Below are 9,248 nucleotides of genomic sequence, written 5' to 3' on the forward strand. Positions count from 1 at the left end.
CGAGTTCACAACCCCGAGCCTGGCAGCGTTTCCACGCGGTGGGCAAAGGCTTCGTTCGCGGGGGCGGTGCGAGAGGGGGGGGGGGGGTAGCAGCAGTCAGATGCTGAGCACGCGCCGCTGCCGCTGTCAAAACGACGCCCCCCTTGCCCCCCCCCCGCTCGCTCGCGGGCACCGCCGAGGGGCGCCACCTTCGCGCGCGCAACAAGAAAACAAAAACGGGCGACGCAAAGTGCCGCCGGACACGCGTCTCCCGCCGCACGTGGGCGGAGGTTCTGCCGCGGGGTTATGATTGAGCGCCGTGCTGTGGCCTAGACCGTCGGGTGGCAAGGTGCGATTCAGGCGCTCTCTGAAAAATATCTACGAAGTTAGGGTAAGGGGTGAGTGAGGGGGGTGAGTGAGAGGGAGGGGGGGTAAAGATGCACAGCCCTGCAAATTATTGCTTGTGCCACTGCCGCTGGAAGGGCATCCTTGAGAGGCAATCGTGGCAGGGTATTTTGGCCTACTCTTTCACGCCGGGCTAGACGTCTTGGCGGAGGTGGGGAGTACCCACAATTTACCCCACCACCACCACTACACGCAACCTTCCGCTCGACTTAACTGTGGTGGTGCGCGATGTCCACGCAGGTGGCGGCAGCGCCGTCATTTCAAAGGCCGCGACGGGAGATCGAAAGCGAAAGCGGTGACCTCCAGGTCGCAGGTTCGGCGGTGCAGAAATCTTACGAGTAATTCTGCGGTTTTAGATCGCTGCCAGTTCGTTTATTAGCGTGCGATTAAATATATATCTGTGCGAGTCTGCATCATTTCCCCCCCCCTGTGCTCTTTTTAGAAGGGATCAATTCAATGTCCTTTTAGAACGGTCTGACATTCATGAGACATTGACATTCATTATCTATTTCACTAAGGCGGCATTGGGCAAACTACAGTTACAAGGGCACAACTCTCCGGCTGCAATTGAGCAGGAGGAGGATGATCGCAAGTGGAATCTAAGTGCAAGTGGAAGTGGAGGCTAGCACGCGACGGCTTAACTTCAAATATAAGAAGGCCAATGTCACCATGCAGTATGTGTTCAGGAAAGCAAACTCGGGACTGGTTTTGACATTGTGGGTTTTTCACCAGCAGTCAAGCCTGGTCAACTACAGAGTAATCTTGTTGGGCAAGATTACTTCTATGAGAGCCCATTCAAACGTAAAATAGCAATGCTGACTGAGTTATGGATAACTTTGCTAAATAATGTTGATGGATATTGGATGTTCACGATCCAGCTTAGGTTGCCACCTGTCCTGATTTTCCCGGGATCGCCATTTTTTGTGGTTACCTGTCCTGGGAAATCTGGAAGTCTCTCAGGGACATAAAACGTCCCGGATTTTGTCGGTTACATGATGATAATGGGAAGAATAGGCTACTAAAGACGACAAGTTAACAATGCAGTTCTCCCCTATACCGGTATTGTGATAAATTATTCTTACCTCGATATGTGTCCCAGTTTTATGCACCACATAGGTGGCAACCCTGTCTACAGCAGATGGCAAGTTTCGGCAAATCCCCGCAGAGCCTCACTGGCCAGTGGTGGGAATTGAACCTTTGACTTGTCTAAAACTGGCTCCGTGCCAAATGTATCACCCACACGGCCATCCAGCCACTTATCTTCACCACGTCTCATCAGCACGGACGTGTATGCATGATGTGTGTGTGATGTGATGTGTGTGATGTGTGTGTGATGTGATGTGTGATGTGTGTGATGTGTGCGCCCGCATGTCCGTCTCCGAGTGGCAGTGCAACGATTAGCACGCTGCGTCTACAAACCCGCCGACCCGCGTTCGATGCCCGCTCACCAGTGACGATAATCAAAATCGGTCCTGGGCCTCCCCTAGGTCGACTCAGCCTTAAACGAGTACACGGTGTGGTGTGTAAACATCGCCACTCGGGAGACAAAGGCGGCCGGGCGTGGTCCTGGCCACCCATCCCCTCGTGCGCCAACGTGCCATCCTTCATAGGTGCTACTCGCTAACAACACTTGCCCCAACAGTCTGTTAAAGGCTATGCGGGGGATCTTTATCTCTGTGTATGTATGTATATCTGTGTGTATGTATACATGTGCCTGCCAGCGCGTGCGTACGTTGTCACTAGCAGGTCACACCAGAGGCTACCCTGGCAGTTTCAGGACTCGGGGCTCCTGTTTCTGCTTCTCCGGTTACATGTGGGTCTGTTTTTTTTTTAAATCAGTACAACCTGCCAGTCTGTTTAAGTTTTCCCCTTCGGTGGGGTGGTGGTGGTTTGGCGGCGGTGGTGGGGGGGCGCCACTAAACAGGTGTTTCAGCCAGGGCGAGTGCGCGCGTGTGTGTGTTTGTGCACGTGCATTTTTATAGAACGCACTGTGTGCCCCGCAGAAAAAATTACACACGCACACTTACACACGCAACACTCCACGCTAATGCTGTAACACTACACACGTTCGGCCCATTTATAGTATTTTTCTTTCTTTCTGGGCGTTATCTGGGTTTCAGCCCTTCGCACCTCGCTGTGTGAGGTCGATAAAATTCGCACGGCATTGTGGGGGAAGTGAAGAGGGGCCCGGGCCCCCTCGCCTCACCATAGGAATGTGGAATTTCTGCCATTGGATCAGGACTGTGAATTGTAGACGAGTTACAGCGTCAACGCTCGTGGGAAAGAAATCACTTCGGCTTCTTGGCTTTAAGCGACTCAAACTATTAATTGGAGTAAACACGCACGAGCCGTGCCTATCCGATTGTTTAAGCAATCGACGAACCCCCCCCGCCGATGATTATATCGTTCCGATCACTCGACTGACTTCACGACGCGAAATATAGTTGGGAGCAAAATAAAAACACCAGTCCCGCGCCGGTTCCCCACGTGTGTGTAGACGGACCGGGAGGCGACGGCCGGGAATTGTACACCGTCGTCACCACCGTCAGCCGTGTCACACCGCGCACGTACCGATTGTCGGCGTGGGGTTTTTCCTGTCATCAGGAGGGGTTAGGTAATGGGGTGACCAACCAACACAGGTACTCTCCGTGCTCAGCACTGTTAAGGCTCAGCCCTGCTTGGCTTTCCGAAATCTACCGACATCGGGCCAATTCCTCCCGCTCATGGGAGTCATAGGTGGCTCAAAATGCTCACCGTTGTTTATCCGATTCGACAATACAGTCTGGAAGATTAAAAAAAGGGTTCAAGAGACGTACGTGTCCATTGTTTCGCACCGAGGAGGTGGAGCCGGTGAACTCCGGGTTGCGAGTCCGGTGGGCCGATGACCTTTACACCACGGCGGAGGTGGCAGCATCCTGACTTGTGGTGGTGGGGCTGAAAGGGAAAGGGGAAACGGGACGACATCTCCCCATTCAGAAAAGCTTCCCCTTGTTAAATATTTAAAGCGTGGCCTTGCGGTGCTCAATTCTGCTTTGTTTGACGCACGGAAACGGCCTCTGCCTAGATGGCTCAGCTGTGGGTCCCTAACCCCCTAGCGTCGGGGGGTCTGAGCCCCCCCCCCCCCCATTCCTTGCTGGAGGCTCAGCACCGCCTCTAAATCCTTACAGACAAATACAAATGTGTGTATATATAATCTGAGTATATATGTTCAACTTCTTTTGAACGTAGCCAATCGTGCTAATTTGGAAGTGCGATGTTGGAATGAATGCAAAGACAAAGATTCTCACCCCTCCTCTCATAGCCTCAACTGACTCTTGGGGCAAGTGTTGTGAGCGAGCACTTTATGAAAGCTGGCACGGCACACGAAGGGAGGGGGGTGGGTGGGTGGCCGGCAACGTGCGCTGTCCCGCCATGGCCTCTCGAGTGGCGATGTTGAGACTCACCGTACCAGGCCACTCATTTGACCACTTCAAACATTCGTCATTGGTGTTGGACCGGCCGCGAGGGGGAAATCGCACTCGGGTCGCCGGGTTTCGCCAGCCAGCGTTCCCCCCCGCGTGACTGCTCGCACACAATCTAGATTAGAAGTTTTCGTGACTGCAGGGATCCATACTCTTTGGTTCTTTCGGTAAAGTCACTATAGGTAGAAAATAAAATAAATTAAATCACGATGTTTCGGCCTCTTGTTCCAGCAGCCCTTTTGCCCACTTCAGCAATTGTTTCTTGCTGTGGTTGACGCTTGTGTTGCACCCGAAACGTCGTGATTTAATTTATTTTATACCTACGTGACTTTACCGAAAGAACCAAAGAGTATGCTCGCGCACAGACAAGACGCACGTCGACTGATCTGTCGTGGTATCCTTCTTGTTTACCGACAAAGTTTCATCCGACTAGTTGCTATCGCCCGCAAGAGTCGGCAGCGGGCTGATGATGACGAACGAGTCCAATTTAGCCAATGGACGTCACAGGCGTTCCTCGCACACACGGGGAGGGGGGGTAGGGGGCTGCCAGAGGAGGATGCACGATGGACACCGGTAGATCGCATCGTCACTCTATTCTGTTCTTCTGTTTAGTGTTTCACGTTACGTTAAGGTACGTCAAACATCGACTGCACCGTGTTCCCCCCTGAGTTTTGCTCCCCACCCCCTCCCTCCCCATCCCTATTAAACGTGGTCAAACTACAGCGGTTGTCACTCGCTTTCCAGTTCAGGGCTCATCGCGTAAACCTTACGGAGCGCGCACCCCGCGATCTGCGTCGTCGACAGCCGAGCTTGCACGAGAGCAACGCGAGACCCCGACGCGGGCGACAGAGTGGCGCCTTTCCGTCAACGGAGATGCGCGACCATACTTCACCACCCTGGTCAGTGGGGGGTGGGGGGGGTAGGGGAAAGCCCTGGGCCGGCTCAAATATCTCTCGCCCCCGATGTTAGCTGTGCTCCCACAACCGAACCGAGGTTACTGGGTTCAATGCACTAATCACCGTGCCGCTGCTCTGCCACCAGGTAGTGGGAGACGCCAGCCTTCATCACTGTCATCGGTCACGATCAATCCACTGCTGGATGAAGGCCACGAGGCGTGCGACGACTTGCTTCCCTAGCAATTCAATAATTACGTGTCACAATTTGAGGCCCCGCTTTCATTCAATCCTCCCTTTGCAAACGGCTGTCAATTTACTGCCTCCAGTGAGTGCAGAAATTAGGCAGGACAATTAACATGCAAAACAATTATTTCTCACAAGCATGATCAAATGCACGTATTATCATAAACTTAACAATGAATTTCAATCGATGAATCAATGCATCGTCACGTGCCTCAATAACATCGACAACTGAGCTACTAAACTGGCCTGAACTCTAGTTCCAAGATTTACAATCCCAAATTTTTGTTGCTTTTTTTTGGCAATTGGCACCGCGTGCCCACGTTTTTTTCCGTTCACTGCTGTGTTTGGAAGAAAATGCCCACAATTTTTTCCCACCTGTGCCTGCTACTGCTGTAGCGGGGGGCGGGGGGGGGGGCGATACAACAGTTGTAGTTACCCTACAACAACAACAAAAACCACGCACCACCACCCACCGTGGGCGGACCGGTCCATCGAGGCCCCAACGTGCACGCGCAACTGGCCCAGACAAAACAAGCCCCCGTCTGTCCGTCCGTGTCGTCATCGTCATCGCCAGACTTGTGCGCTCACGGGGTTTGTCAAGGTGGGGCAAAGATTAAATGTTTCCCCGCCCGTCGCCTCTCACGACCGCTACAATACGTCTGTTGTACCTTTTGCAAGTGTTGCATTTGTATAGTTTGCGCTGCCCGTGTGTGTCGTTGCAGCACTTGTTTGCATTTGTAACCGAAGGCTTCCTTGAAGAAAACTAAAAAAAGAGGCTTTTAGATTCGACGGACTCATTATTCATCGCCATCAGAAATCAGAATACTGGAGGAGCAATCCGATGAGCTATGAAGCTCTTCTTTTTACAGATGTCCAGTAGCGGCGGGTCGAAACGTTACAACAAGAAACAATACAACAAACACGATATGAGTGCAAAGTACAGGGAAGGCAATCAAATCACACAAAAACACACACATAAAACCAAAGCATTCCCATCCTTAGCCATGACTTTACCATCCACTGTTGGACAAAGGCCTTCCCAAACATGTCAGACGCCGTTCCGTTTTCTTGATCGACATCCGTGTGTTTCTGAAGCGCGTCTCACTAAATGAGCTTTCATTAACATTTGGAAATTGAGCACAATAAAATGATGACATTTACCAAGTACAGAGCGAGGCATCTACACTTCACTCATAAACGCCATCTTCGTTTTTTCTTCTTTAGAACCGGTTACTTACACGGGGAGAGAGGTGCGAGGAATTATTTGAAAATGCTCGACGTGAAAATCAATGTAATGATTCAAATCTACGACAGACAAATTCACCCTGGATGCATCCTATCTAAGCAGGCTCGAGCCTGGGGTTGCTACTTGCGGGAGTGACCCAACAGGGCTCGGCAGGTCAGAATCACGATGTTTGTTTATTCTGGAGAAATCCGATGAGCTATGCAGCTCTTTTTCACAGATGCCCAGCAGGGGCACGGGGTCAGAAGGTTACAACAAGAAACTATACAAACAACACGATAGGCACACCCTTGGGTTTTTTCGGCAAAGTCACGTAGGTAAAACATAAAAAGACACACTTAAGCGGTTGAGCTATCGCCGCGTTGACCCCACCTGAAGATGGACGCTTGTGTTGCGCCCGAAACTGTCGTGATTTAATTTAGTTGTTTTCATTTTAAATTTCTTTAATTTTTTACCTACGTGACTTCACCGAAGAGTATGGATCCTTGCAGTCACGAAAACTTCAAATCTAGAATTAACACGATAGGCGTTGCCAAGTATAGAAACAGCAAGCAAATAGCTACACAAATAAAGACGTAAAATAGATAAAGCATATAGGTTCAAATTGCACAAGTACACAAATTCTCAAGCTTGGTGGGGGGGGGGGGGGGTCAAGGCAGCAAAACAACAGCAATGACAGTGCCAGACCACAAATCGCCGCTGGCTACGGCCAACGGCGATTTGTGCCGAGCGTCAAACCACCGCGCCGCCCCGCTCCTCGTGCGCGCGGTGGGTTTTGCCCCGAATTCTCGCGACTTTCGGTCACACGAAGCCAAGCTCTCGTCGACAGAATCGGCCCAACGTCTCAGTTCAACAGGTGAGAGGAGCACGTTGAGGGGGTTCACGTCCACCGAGGAGGCGGATGTGGTGAGATCTGCTCGCTCGCCTACGCCAGGTGGATAACAACGCCGCAGCGACAGCTTGGGGGGTGGGCCTTCATCCAGCAGTGGATCGATCATGGCCGGTTACGATCACCGCTTCCGAATCACGGACACCGACGTTAACCGTGTTCCCCCATAGCATGCCGTGAGCACCATTGGAACCTCAAATGAGGTTCCAATCTAGAATTAACACGATAGGTTCCAATGATGTAAATGCTTTACCCCGAGCTCTCATACTCTGATGGTGCATTGTATTTGAGTTGTGCGTCTTTTGGCATCATCTGGTCCAACCTATGTGAGACTAGGCTCTAAGGAAAGCTGTCTCGGGTGTGGACCAATCAACTTCAAGGACAGTGCACACATTATCAGAGTTATGTTTTTTGTTTGCATTATGACTGCAGGAATTGTGGTCTATGCAAACATGACTCCTTGTAAAAAAGGTGTCAGTTTTGATGCCATATAGAAGGGTAAAAAAACAATTATCATGCCGTGAGCACTCGCAACGCAGAAACTGCTCCCGGTAAAAGTATCGAAGCCAACGCGGCTGGAGAGAATTACGCGCAGAGGGAACACAGGTTGTCACGTTTTTTTTTGTTTGCTCTGAAAGACGATCTTCCCCAAAAAAAAAATGCATTTCAGGGAAATGTAAAAGCGCATTGGCCATTGTTCTGAGAATACTCTGAACTCGGACCCATCGAGAAGGGAGTGCGTGCACGCGGGAGGAGATGGGGGGTGGTGGTCACTTTTTATTGGCCCATTGTTTCTCGACGGCCTTTGTTGAAGTGATAGATTCAGATCAGTTGCTTACACGAGTGGAAACAAAAGCGAGCGCGAGGGCTTTCAAAAAGACGAAAAACAAAAACAAAATTAAGCGAGCAGGCGTCACGTGGCTCATGCTGCTGCGGCTGCTTGCTGCTGGACATTTCATCTGTCCGTCGCACTCCCCATTTACGAGGCGTCCGCGCTGCGGACAGACGTTTCCTGCTGCCAGCGATGGTCACCGGGAACTTTGGCAGGAGGGGCGGTGGGAGGAGGAGGGGGGGGCATGGGGGGGGACATGGGGGGGGAGGGAGAGGGATGTTCAATTGTGCTGGGAGTCAGAGATGAGGATCGTCGTCCGCTGGAGTACATGGGAATGTGCGTACGCTCAACTTCTTTCGCACCTTACGTAGCCGTGCTATCAGAGGTGCGGGGGGGGGAGGACAACAAACTGCGGCAAAGGAATCGGGACTCGGGTTCACACGACTGGACGAGGGGGCCTCCCCGCGGCGTGCGGGTCGCGAGGGTTTCTGTGTCCATACTTCACTGCGCCGGTCAGTGCGGGGGGGGGAGGTGTAACACTGAATGCTGCTGCGTCCGCCACGTGCCCGCCCCCCCCTCTCAACCTTGAGACCGGACATCGAGGATGGCTCGGCAGAGTGCGATGAAACACGAAAACAGAAAGGCAGCGTGCGAAAGAAAATGCCGAAGATGCCCTCCCTCCATGCAGGAATTTACAGGGTGCTCGGCCAAGTGCTGGTCGCGAGCAGCACCTATAAAGGCCGGTACTGCACACGAGCGGGTGGTGTGGCCAACACCACGCCCGTTCCGCCTACGTCTCCCCAGTGGCGACGTTTGCACGTCGCACCAGGTACGAATTAAGGCCGAGTCGACCTAGGGGAGGGCCCAGGACCAGTTCAGATATTCGTCGCTGCTATTGGCAGCACATATACTCAAGCTGGAACGACACAGTGAATATTGGCGTGGCCTCTGCGCAAGGATGACACGCAAATGTGCATAGGCGCCACACTCACAGCCACGAATGCATATCCCAAGATTACACGGAGCTTCTTAGCTCATCGGATTTATCCAGGATAAATAAAGATTTTGATTCTGATATAGCCACTATGTTTCGATTTAAAGCTTTCATGATTGCAGGGATTCATATTCTTGGTTCTTTCGGTAAAGTCAGGTAGAAGGGAAATAATAAAATAAGATAATTTTATGTTTAATATTTGTATTATTTTTTTATTTCCCTTCTACGTGACTTTACCGAAATAACCAAGATTAGCCACTATGTACTGTATTAGCAAAAGAGGAAAAACTCCTTCCACTCATGTTC

The 9,248-nt window shown here is 51.5% G+C and overlaps 1 non-coding gene across 1 annotated transcript; it reads left to right on the top strand.

Moving 5' to 3' along the window:
• The first annotated feature begins 8,837 nt into the window (after positions 1-8,837).
• Positions 8,838-8,942, top strand: LOC133351007 (U6 spliceosomal RNA). Its single transcript, XR_009756136.1, has one exon. It is a non-coding gene; the product is annotated as a U6 spliceosomal RNA (small nuclear RNA).
• The last annotated feature ends 306 nt before the right edge of the window (positions 8,943-9,248 follow it).

The sequence above is a fragment of the Lethenteron reissneri genome, chromosome 35, assembly GCF_015708825.2.
Source record: "Lethenteron reissneri isolate LAM-NWPU_2019-01 chromosome 35, ASM1570882v1, whole genome shotgun sequence".
NCBI lineage: Eukaryota > Metazoa > Chordata > Hyperoartia > Petromyzontiformes > Petromyzontidae > Lethenteron > Lethenteron reissneri.